We start from the raw sequence: 12,848 nt of genomic DNA, 5'->3' as shown, positions 1-12,848 counted from the left end.
TCCCCCTGGTTGCTTTCATTAAAAAGCCATTTAATTTTTTTGGAATTTGGGCAGAGGAGTATGGCACATAGGCACAAAGGTGATTAAAAAGACCCTTGACTAACTTTCCCCCAAACACACTGTGCTTTTACTTAGAATTTTAGAAAGGTAACAGGTGAAACAATTTTTTGAGAAAAATATATTTTAGGGAAAATAAACCAATTTTGCAGTTTGAGTAGATACCCATAAAAATAAATAAGTAGAGACATATTCATCTAGTTGTATTTCCAGTTGCTCTAAACAAGCTAATATTATCTATTTTCAGGTCCACTTCTGGGTCCCTTTGCAGCCTTACTCCTCCCTGCTATGTGCCATTCCAGCTCTTTTACTGTGTTTCAGTCCTTTTCCTGTCATGCATCTTGAATTATATACATTTTTTCACCCCCTCTTCTGATTTTTTTAGCCAATTAGAGTGAGAGGAGAGTCTTGGTTAAAATTTTATTTCGCTTTAATTGCCAGGTTTCCACAATGAACTTTTCACCCTTCTGTGCAACATATCCCATTTTAAACTTTTAAACCTCCTGTGCATAACTCCTCCCTACGTACCTTTGTGTGAACTCTTGCCCCTCCTGTACCTTACAGCCTCTAAAAGCAAAAGAAGCCATTTTATAACACCAAAACAAAACACAAAATGGTGGGAAGGTTTCATCTGTTCACATTTTATTCTGTCGGAATCTGTTAGCTAGCCTGAAACGCCCACATGTATTAATTACAAGACTCAAGCATTCGTATTTAAGTTGCATCCAGTCTGCTTTTCTTTGCAATAGTTTTGCTTTGTTTTGAGATTATTTGAGGAAAGAATAATTTAAGTTTGTAATCAAATATATGGCATTGTAAAAAAATTGACCTCCAATGTTTGTGTAGTGTTCTTGTGTAGATCATCTCTATATATGAAGCACTTATAGGTTGTTTTATCAATTCATTATTCATTTCCAAAGAAGGTAAGGGAAATCGTGTATGAAAGTACCTATGCATCTATGGGTGGATGGATAAGGAACATAGGTCAATATAACTAAGTAGAGCTGAACAAGTCACTGACAAACCATAGGATATAATGAATTGCAAACAGGTCAACATTTAACAGAAGGGCCAAACTAAATGTGACATGGAAGATGCATGCCTAGGATTTCCTGAGGTTTTTAGGTAACAGTCATTGGGGAGTGGATCTGGTATTGGAACTAGGGTATAGAAAAACAAGAGTGGACCATTTTTTCTTTGCTTCACAAAAACTGCTGAAGAAGAAGAGTGTATCCCACATCACAGTGAAAAGCAATTATCATATGATGGGATAGATCTAGTAACTTGTTTGTCCATATTGTTTCATTTTTCATGTTGGTTTTTACCTTTCTTCCACAGATTTCAGGGTGTTATACATGGAAAGGAACTTTTGGGCATGAAATTTCTGTAAGTATGTTGGCAGGTTATGCTGGGGAAATAATTTCATTTGCTGACTGGTAATCTTGAAGAATCTGCATTGAACAAGAACACTAACATTGCAATCATAGACACATAGACCTGGGAGCAAGTCCCACTGAACTCAGTGTAACTTGTTACTGACTAAACATATGTAGGATCACTCTATAAATTGCTATTACATGAGAAATCTTAAGTTAAATAACAAAACAAAACAAAACAAAACCCTGTCATTTTCAAATGGATTTTGCTTTATTTAGTGGCTTGGTAATTATTCAGCATTGTTTTTATATGACATTTTCTAACAGGCAGCATACTTTTGGAAAAGCCAGCATTCCAGATTACATTCAAGCAGCCAATGATAACACAAATCCTGTGATTTTCCTGTTTGTCTGGAACACAAGCTGTACTGCATCTGAGAAAACAAAGTATTAAAAATAGTCCATAGCATACACTTCAAATGTTGTAAGGTATAAAATAACGTACACTGACGCCATTCTGTTATTTCTAAGTGTGGTAACCATGGCAACAGTGCTAGCAGTTTTCTCCCGTATTTTATAAAGCAAATATGAGTGTTTACACAAGAATATACAGAATGTATGCATATAATGCTGATAACATTCATGGATTTTTAAAATTATGGTTTTTGTGTGTGACCTACTTCCCCCTTATATTTTATGCAATATGTTCCTCTCTGTTCTTCCTGTCATTTGATCCCCTTCTCCATCATTTGATGTTTTGCCAAAAATAAGGTCAAATGTTTTTATTTGCTTTGGTGTATTGCATGCATTTGTGTGTCCTGATTTGTTAATTTTTTGCTCCCTGCTCCCCCCCCCCGTTACTTCCACCCATATGTTTTTCTCAACCGTTAATAGTTTCCATTTAAAACAAGCTCTAAAAGCTTATTGATTTATTGTATTTGGTTGTGTGAGGTCTCTTGTCAGCCCTGTGGAGAATTTCAGAACAGAAGATTCCTGATGAGCTAGCATCCAAAACAATTTCGCCTGAAGCTTCTGGTGTCTCTCTGTTTCTTCACTGCAGAAGTGTAAAGTGTAAGGCTCAAAAGATAACACTTCCTAGCTGCGGGATTTAAAAACTCTTCTGAACCTCAGAGAACACTTACTGAAGCTGTGGGTGCATTTTTTTTTTCCTTTCTAGAAGTACTGAGTTTAATTATTAGGGATAACTACATGAGAGAGTTTGAGGAGAAAACTCATTGCCCACAGTAAGCTCCTCTATTTGGAATATATAAAACATTCAGTTATATAATATGTGTCAAGTAGGGATATATAAATTTATAAATTTTGTTTTTGCTCAGTTTCACATTTCCCCCCCTAGTTTCCAGTTTTCTACATTTCCACAGTAATTTGCGGTATTTTTAAAGTCCTCGCGAAAATCTATCAGCATTTCATTGCAAATTCCTCCTAAGATATGTACACTTTAGCCTAGTCTATGCATTTTTGTACACATTACTTGGCATTGTAAAATTCAGAAATTTGCAAATTTTGAAGGATGACCGTATTCAAGTTCACTTAATATTTTGGAAGTGTTAATTCACTGCGTTTGCCTTTAAATGTGCAGTGAATCAAATTTCTCTCTGAAAGAAGGAAGTAATAAATAGAATCACAGACAGGATTACTGTGGATTTAACTATCGTCATCTACCTTAGTCACCAGGATACAGACCATTATCAAGTAGGACAGCCTTTTGTGACATTTTAGGTTTGAATTAACATTATGTCTGAAGAAAAAACTTATGTCTTTAGGTATCTAATTTACCTCATATTAAATTAACATTTCCCAAGAAGTCTCCAGGGAACTTGTTTAACCACCCTTTTAAATGTGTGCTGCCAAGTGCTCTCACTTGTAGGAACAAAATAATAGAAAATGTCTGCTTCTTTCTGTGTTCAGATTTCTCTTTTGTAATTGTTCAAATATAATACTACAACTGAGCAATCCTAAGGTGGTGGTGGGAAATCAGAAGTGGTCAAATTGTCTTACCCATTGTCCTGCTGGGCTCCTATGTCCCTTTTCTGGTTTTCAGCGATTTTTCCTATTTCTCTATCATTGGGAACAATGGAAAGGAAATAAGAGGGGTTTCTGTCAGCTCCAGGTTTGGGGAATCAGCTGAGAAGACTATGGAAATCCATGTGTGTTTTTTTTCTGCATGCCCTGAAACTGCATCCCATGGCACACACCCGTTTAGAACTACTGATATTGGGCCTAGGATGTTGGTATAGCCAGGGTCACAGAAGTTGCCCCAGAGATGAAGATCCAATATATTGTATAGCCCTGGACTCCCCACCTAGGATTTCTGCCAAAAAGCGTCATCCGAAGAACCTACAACATGGTACCAGAGCTCCTTCTGAAACCAAGTAGACCAATCTGTGGTATGACATAGAGGCAACAAGCACATTTTGCTCATAGGGAGAGCAAAAACTGTGGAGTAAACTAGATACCTAAAGACACAAAGAGTTTCTTCTTCAAATATTACATCTAGCCTTCCTAAAATTCACTTTGTTTAATCAGATAGCTGTGTTCCAGATAAAGTCTTCACTGAGATGGCTCTCTTCCCATTATAACACCCACTCGTTCTTTTTTGTTTCAACCTTTTCCTCCCTCACTAGGTCATTTTATCTCTACTTCAAAAGTCGTGTGTTCTTCAAAGGCTATCACTTTCCCCTCCACATGTCCTCTTTCTACCACCAAGTACTGGCAACGCAATTTCATAGCAGAATTCATATTCTGTTCATTCATAGAAGCTGAAAAGATTAAGCTCCTCACAAATATTATATACTCCCGAGTTCAAACAATATTAAACATACATGCTGGATGTCTTTCTGTGCCTGATCAATAAGCAAAACATTCAAGCAGTCATCTCCCTGCTCCATACAAATCATAAAAAAGGAAAATTCTTACAAGGTGCTTCGCTTTAACTGCAAAAGGAAATCAAAGTGTGGTTTGAAGGGAAGATTATATCCATCCAGCATTAATGTGCTCTCTGTAAGTTTCCCCTGTGTAAAGGTCTGCTTATCCCATACTCTGGATTCTCTTCCTGGTTTTTTTGTTTTTGTTTTTTTAAAAGCCACTCACACCTGAACCACTCATACTTCTTTCATACCCAGGTAAAACAAAAGAATCAGCCAAGTGTACTGAGTGATTTCCCTGCAGGAACATAACCAACATGCTAACAGGACTGATGGTATTTTTCCAGCCTGTTTTTCATTTTTATGCAAATCCTTTATGTGGCACAAGAGATTGCTATGTTTCACAAGCCATCTGAATTAGAGTCACTGAAATGTTTCATTTTGCGTGTGTTTGGACAATAGGAAAGGGGGGAAAATACCACCTCAACATTTTTATTATTGGCAGGGGAAACAAAACAAATTTTCTACCAAAATCTGAGATAGATGAAAAAGATAGAGTGCACTTCCCTTTACTGTACTTATTACAACTGTTGTTGGCAGAGAAAAATGAGAAAACGTTTAGCATAGATTGAAATAATGAAGGCTACTAGCAATGCCCATCTAATTCATATGCCAGATAAAATGATTTTGTTACTCTGTAGTTAAGGAACAATAATAATAAATAGCACTTGTAAGTACCCTTCATAATATTATAGGATAAATTCACCAGGAGTTTCTTCTCTGAAATACTCTCCTCATGACTGAATGAGCTGGGGGCAGGTCTTTGCCCATGCCAAGCCAGGGCGTACAGTGGTACCTGGGGTTACGAACAGCCCACTTAAAGAACGTTTTGGATTACGAACACTTCAAACCCAAAAATGAGTGTTCCGGGTTGTGTATTTTTTTTGGTATATGAACGTACTCTGTTTGGGGGTGCACTTCCATTTTGAGTGCCACACTTCCGTTGTCCTTCAGAGGTGGAAGGAGGAAGTGATATGGTTAACTATATAGAGGAGTTATATGATTTGAATCAGAAAAGAATATGGCATATTCGCATGCCTCAACCCTATCAGAATGCATAAGGTCGAACATGATCCCTAGGGGTTTAAGGGTTATTAAACAGCCAAGCCTTTATAAAGGAGATGAGGATTTTATAACAAAATGGACGGGCATATTGAACAGGTGTGTGATTGACCTAATGCAGATAATCATTGCAAAATAAAAATCTGAAGTTGATAGAACAGACTCAGAGATAGATAAAATCCAAAAAGACCTAAAGAAAGGGAGCGATAAAGCAACATATGATAAAGAGATAAAGAACCTTGAGTTTAATAGGAAGTTAAAATTTTACAAAAGGAAAAAGTTCATTAGGGATAGAGACGATTATGGAAATAATAGAATATATGTTTGGCCCCAAAAATGAAAATTGCAATAGATCCTTCAGCAACAAAAGAACTAGGAACACTACATTTCCGTTGTCTGGCAGTGGAGAAGGGGGTCGTCACACCATTTCCCATAGCCGCAAGGGAGGGAAGCTGTGCGCCCGCCCGCCATCTGGTTGGTGGGCGTGCAACTCTCCCCCATGTTGCTGCGGGAGGCACACGCTCTAGGGAGCATCAGCGGGGGGGGGGGATCTGTGTGGATCCCAGTTCAGCTACTGATTGATTGATTGATTGATTGATTGTGTGACTGCGGAAATGGATAAAAGCCCCCCATCCAAACGACTATCATCTGTGCAGGTAAGAATGTTTTTTAATTTTTATTTTTAACATCTACAATACTGTTTTACTTATTTTACAGTACAGTACATTGATTATTGCTTTCATTTTATGGATCAATGGTCTTGTTAGATAATAAAATTCATGTTAAATTGCTGATTTAGAGGTTGTTTTTAAAAGTCTGGAACAGACTAATCCATTTTGCATTACTTTCTATGGGAAAGCACGCCTTGGTTTAAGAATACTTTGGTTTAAGAACGGACTTCAGAAACGGATGAAGTTCGTAAACCAAGGTACCATTGTAGTCAAGAGCACTGGCTGTGCCACTGGACCAATTAGGGGAAGGTGGGGGGGAGAGAGAGATGGGCCTTTAAATGACTATGTCACCCTTACTTCTCAGCTGTTGTTTTGGTGACAGCTTCATCTGCTCATTGGCAGACCTGCAGTGCAAGATTACCCAATCTTTTGAAGGGGCTAAGTGGGATTTTAGGAAGCTGCCTTCTACTGAGTTAGACCATTGATTGATCTATCTAGCTCAGCCATCTACAATGGCTGCCTGCAGCTTTCCAGGATTTCAGAGAGAGTTAGCCTTACCTAAAGATGTTGAGAATTGAACCTGGGATTTTTTGCATGAAAAGCAGATGCTCTACTACTGAGCTACGGTCCTTCCACTTTTTGCAGCAAGTATGGCTGGGGTTGAGGTCTCCATACTTACTAACATTTCTCAAATGATTCCCAAATGACCCTCCTCAACCCCCACTTTTTGTGTGTCCTCCTGGCAATACTTCTGGCCTCAGTGCCCTCTCAAACATGGCACTGCCCCTGTTGGCTAGAGATATCCAAGGACTGTTTTTATTAACTTGGCAGATTGTGAGCTGCAGTACGATACCTCAGAGACATAGCATCTGTGTTCCATTGCCTCATTGCTTCAGGTGCTACAAATGAGACTTATTTTGTTTTAGTTCTTTTGCTATTGGGCAACATACTGCTATACTGTAGTGATGATTTAAGTGTCTACAAGAAAGAAAGAGTTTGCAATCCTATGAACACTGTTTTAAGGGTTGTTGATCACATGAGGCTTACATCTGTGTAAACATGTATGTGACTGAGGTGCACTTTTTAACATCTATGATAGGAATCGATATACATCTACTCAGAACTCCATTGTTCATTATTATCAAAGAAATGTCAGAAGAAAGGTTTTCTCGACTCCTAGAGAATATTAAGGAAAATGTCACCATGTGAGAGTTGTTGTCATATCTTCTCCTACACTTAAGATTCCACAGACATATGGCTTTTAATAAAAAGCCTTCCATTAGCTGCTGCAGTTTAACAAGATTAAGCATTATGGAGGACTGATTTGGCTCCTTTCTTAATGGACTAGAAGCAGTTACCACTGAATTTTGCTAACCCCTCTCCTACTTTTTCATTGCTCCTGATGCATGAGCACTCAAGTTAATTATTACAAGAGCTCTTGATTTAAATTTTTAGTGTTCATCAAGATGAGGGCCCACTCTATTTCCACATAATCCAATAATATAAGTACACTGTGTGGAATGGCCGCTTCAGTTTGGAGTGTATATTTAAGGATATTAACTAAGAGCAACAACAGCATATTGCACTGAATTAGTCAGTCATCACTAACCTCAGCAATCAGTCCCACAATCCAGTCCTAGCCTGTCTAATTCTAAAGCATGCTGATCTCAGGCCTCATTTGAAATGAACCTGAAGAATTAACTAAGGTGAAGTTACTGAATTAGCTAGCTACATTATGAGATTTCATTATGACTTTCAAAAGACACATGTTGTCCTTCTTCCCTCAGGATGAGAGAATTAGCTCAAAACTCAATCGATAATTTGCTCAAACAGTGGAGGCTACTCCATAGTGCTATTGGGGCCTAGCCCTGTCAAGCAATTTTGAGAAACTTTTCATTCAAAATCTCAAAGCCACACACTCTTTATTGTCCCACACACATTTTATACTTCTGTTTTAACTCAGAGAAACTCTGCAAACATTTCTGCCAATCAGGTTTCTGCAGTCCTCAGCCAATCCTAATCTGAAAGTATAACTATGGCAAAGAGGTCCCTCTCAGGTGTTTCTAAGCAAAAACACCATGTGATTGATCAGGCTTGCCTAACAAGGCAAGCCCATTATGAAGGCATTAATTCCATCTGTGGTTAGGAGACTAACCAACAGCTTAGAGGCACCATCCACATTCCAAAGCACTTTCTTTGTAACTAGCCAAGAGAAAGGAATGGTTGCCAGTTTGAGCAGTTTTTTTAAAAAATAACAGAGAGCAATGGTTGAAGAGTATGTGAGTAACTTTCTATGTTACCAGTTTTGTTGCTCAATCATTTACAGTTACAGGACCAGGAGAAGAAATGGTGAGTGGCTTCTGAGTTGGTTGAAACTTACTTTGTTGTTGCTTGTGTGGGTGTTTTTCCTCAACAACATTTGGCTGAGTGCCCCCCTAAAAAGGTCAAGTTTTTTCTTATTTTGCATTCTTGTTTATCTTTACATTTTCAAAAGCTACGGGTTCTTTTTTGTTGTTTATTTAACAGGATTCATATGATATTTAAGCAGATGTTAGAAAGTTGAGATCATGATAATCTGTTTTAGTATTTTAACTTTTGTATGTTTTAAAGTATGGTTGCAAAATTGTCTTGATTTTGTTGTTTAACTTTTTGTAAACTGAGGTTTGTTGGTTGGTTTTTTACAATCAAACCATGGATACATATTATGAAATAGATAAATAAATCATCAAAACCTTTATGGTTTGCATAAAACATGAAATATGCACTAAAATACTGATAAAACCGGATGTTAAAAAGAGGTTGAGTTTCTCTTCAAAATATGAGTAAAATCAGTCACTTAAAAATATACAAAATAAAATACCATGTTAAAATACATGTCGAAATTACCTGTTTGCCTAAGAAAAGTGTTTAGTAGGCACCAAAAACAATACACCATAGTGTCTGCCTAACATTTTGGCAGGACATTCCATAGTGTAAGCATGAAAAGGGTCTAAACCATCACTTGGAGATCTGGTGGGACAAAGGCAACTCTCCAAAAACAGTGATAGAATAGTCAATGGTTTGGATGGAGAACTAGGAACCTGAGACCTGAAGGTGTGGAGGAAGCAGATGACTGAATGAAAGAGTTGAAGTATTTAGGGAAAAGAGGAAGAATTATGTGAAATCTCCCCTAACACAAGTGACAGTGAAAACAATGAATTGTCCAAGGGTACCCTGTAATTCCTTTGCCAATCTAGAATTTAAATCACTTTTGATACAAAACACTGAAGAAGTCTGATAACTAAGTCTAAACACATTTATTCTTAACTTTATAAAGCCCGTTAGTCAAATGAGATTATATCTCTTGAGAAGATATTGGATTAAATAACCCCACATGCCTACATTTAGAATACATTTGTTTTAAGTTGAAGGCAATATCTATAGTGCTAGATAAAATTCTCAGATACCTCTTGAAAAGCAGTGTGTGTCCTGCACCCCATGAATATGAAACTGGCTTCATTGAAACTTTGATGAATAAATCCCATCAAAGTTACATATACATTGAAGAGAGAAATGGCTTATTCTGAAGCAATCCTATGACGTGTTGTTTGTATTTGTGATGTGCAAATTGTATGGAGGGGAAAGTACGTGCCCTTTATAGCACTGGAAATTTTTCTCACACAACACAACATGGAAATACTATACAAGCCTAGAAATGGGGGAATGGGGTAAATTAACAGGAGATTTTGTAATTTTAATGTTATATTACATTTCTGCAAAACCGTGCAGAGATATACAAATATTTACTTGTATGGCTGTAAAAGCGCTAAAGAATATATTATTTGATGTTTCACACAATATTAAACTGTTTTGATGATGTTTTATAAAGTTTAATCCTGATGTGAAGTATTGTCCCATTGCTTCAGCAAAATCAATACATGAACATTTAGAGTTAAACAGAAATTGTTTTCAGTTGTTCACTACTAGAATACATTTCCAAAAATATACCAGCTGTTCCACCCTCTCAACACTTTCAAAAAGATTATTTTTATTTTCCAATAAATTTTTAAAACAACACTTTTACATTCAATTATATACCAAATTCATCTTGTTTGACTTCCTCCCCCTCGCCCTGGCTTCCAAATTCAATCATTCATCATCTTGCATATCATTATCTTTCCTCTGTAATTTTCAAATCTTAATTATAAGTACATTGTCCATATTTAACACATCATAAATGTTATAAAAACCCTGCTAACATTTTAATATATTTACAGTCTTTAATATATTCTATAAATTTTATCCAATCTTGTAAGAATTTCTTCTTGTCTTGTTGCCTGATCCTCACGGTAAGCTTTGCCATTTCGGCATAGTCTATTATGCTGATTATCCATTCTTCCTTCATCGTGTGCCTTCTTCTTTCCATTTTTGGGCAAATACCTTTCTGGCGGCCTTGGTAGTATACATAAACAGTCTCTCTAAGTTCTTCGGTTTCTCCTCCCCCACTATTCCAAGCAAGAAGGCTTCTGGGTTGTTGTTTTTTAATAAACATTTAACTCATTGTAAATCATTTCCCAGAAGTCTTTTGCCCTTCTACAAGACCACCACATATGCAAAAAGGTACCTTCATTCTCTTTACATTTCCAACATATATTTCTACCTTCTCAACACTTAAATGGTCATCTGCATTGTTACCTGAGTAGTTAGATATTAATGGCAGTCTGAAGGGGTCCTTATGCACATATTGGTGTATGAACATACATAGGATTTCCTAATGGGAATTGGAATTGGAATTGATCAGATTCTAGTCCCCTTGGAGAGAGCAGTGTGTGCCAGTCTGTCATCAGCCAAAGGCCCCAGCCAGTGCTTGCATCGGCATCTAGCAGGTGAGAATAGTTGCCATGCTCTCCAAATTCCTTCAAGTGTTTGCTACCGGATACCTGAAAAAGGCTATGGACTTTGTAAAATGTAGAGGTGTCATTCAAGTCATATCACTGTGATCACAATGAGGGTCAGAATGGGAGCTATTTTCCCTTTAGTATTTAACAAATAGCATTTGCCAAGCTCATTCTGGATGAAGCCAAGGGAAATTAATTCATCTGTTGTTGAAGTCGCTGAATGATGAGATGCCAACTGATATATGTACATGTGTGAATCAGCCTTAATATACTTCAAATACTGCAGTAACCTGACCTGAACCCTATATTATCATTTGAAGTGACAGAGACCTATTGGGATTTTTTTAAACAAAAAACCTGTTGTAAAGTTCATTTTTTTGATTCACAGTCTTATACCTAATTTCCACTCATACTTTATCTCTGTGTATTACCTGGACTTTCTGTATTCCTAGATAGTGATCCACTTAGCACTGAAACAGAGATGCTTTGACTTAAACTGACTTGACCCTGTTGACTTACTGGAACTCAATCAGCTCAGATGCAAGCACTCTAGATTAACTGGTTTGAGAAGAGAGTTTAATGTTGTATCTTTTCTTTGTAATCAGCATTTCAGTTACTTCAGATCTCTACTGTTTCTCTGCTAGATTTTTTTTTAAATCTGGGTCTCTGCAGACTCTCATGCTCCCTTGCCTTTCTTCTGTTCTTAACTCCCAATAGTCTCTCCCGGATTCTTCCTTCTGTTATCTTAAGTGCTTTTATTCTATCTGATCAGCTTTGTGCAAATCTTTTTAAAAAATGCTAACTTGACAACCTTAAATTAGATGTACAGTTTTAGAATGCCATCTGCTTTCATCCACCAAATGGGGTTATGACTGAATAGCAAATGAGTAGGAGGGGTACAAATGAAGCCTCCGGTCCTCTGGGGTCTGCGCCAGCAGAACACTTTGAAGCTTGGGTTGTCTGCCTTAAAGTGACTAAGTAAAAAACAGGACATCTGCCAACACAACCTTTAGAGTTAAGTGTTTCTTTCTCTTGTTTTGAAAGATCGTTCATTTGAAGACAGAAGGTACACAAAGCAGTGTTGTTATTCATAGGAAAATATTGCCAATTTTGGTTACTGCCAGCCAGTCAGATTCAACCAGAAAATCCCACTGGTAAGACAGTTATAGTATTGGCTATAAATTGCACTATTTAGCCCATCACTTCAAATTCAGTTTCAGAGCAGATGGAAGGACCATCCTCCACATCTGGTAATTTGCTTGGACCAAACCATCAGAAGGCTTTCTGATCTCACGTCCAGCTTTTGAGCAAACAAACACGTTCATGTTGGTTGTCCAAAATGCTGAAGCAGGAAAGGATTTATTTCAAATTTCATTCCTGGTGTCTGTTCAGCGTCTGATGGGAATAGAAGCAAAGTTGTATAAGCTTCTTAAAAACATTCAGAAACTTTCTAGAGCTATAAAGCAAGTGAGTGCTTTCAGGTGCCATATATGTTTCTAACTTTTGTATAGACTGTGGCAGCCAAGACCTCCAGGTGATAAATTACAACTCCCAACAGCCTCAGACTGCATGGGTAATGATCAGGGACAATGGGAGTTGTAGTCCAGCAATATCTGGAGCACACCACCTGGTTTAGACATTATAGCATGGATGACCAATTAGAGAACTGGGTTTTGAATCTGAATCCAGATCTCCAGTTCATTCTTTTACTGAAAAGGAGAGGACTTTCCTGTGGTGAAAATATGACCAGGGACTTACTGCCAATATTGGTTTGACTTTGTGAAACCTAATTGTCTGTCAATGTGTATTTTAAAAATGAGAAGCAGCTGCACTAGAAGTACTAGTATCACATATGCATAG

The 12,848-nt window shown here is 37.4% G+C and overlaps 1 long non-coding RNA gene across 2 annotated transcripts in view; it reads left to right on the top strand.

The window, feature by feature from the left end:
- LOC307214004 overlaps window positions 1-12,848 on the top strand; it is a 583,863-nt gene that overhangs the window by 555,691 nt on the left and 15,324 nt on the right. For both annotated transcript variants that reach the window (XR_013837817.1, XR_013837818.1), the window contains exons 5-6: window positions 1,396-1,443; window positions 4,577-4,653. This is a non-coding gene — a long non-coding RNA (uncharacterized lncRNA). The remainder of the gene's footprint in view (window positions 1-1,395; window positions 1,444-4,576; window positions 4,654-12,848) is intronic.

This window comes from Podarcis cretensis, assembly GCF_951804945.1.
Source record: "Podarcis cretensis genome assembly, chromosome: 4".
NCBI lineage: Eukaryota > Metazoa > Chordata > Lepidosauria > Squamata > Lacertidae > Podarcis > Podarcis cretensis.
This window is presented reverse-complemented; position numbering and strand designations above follow the sequence as displayed.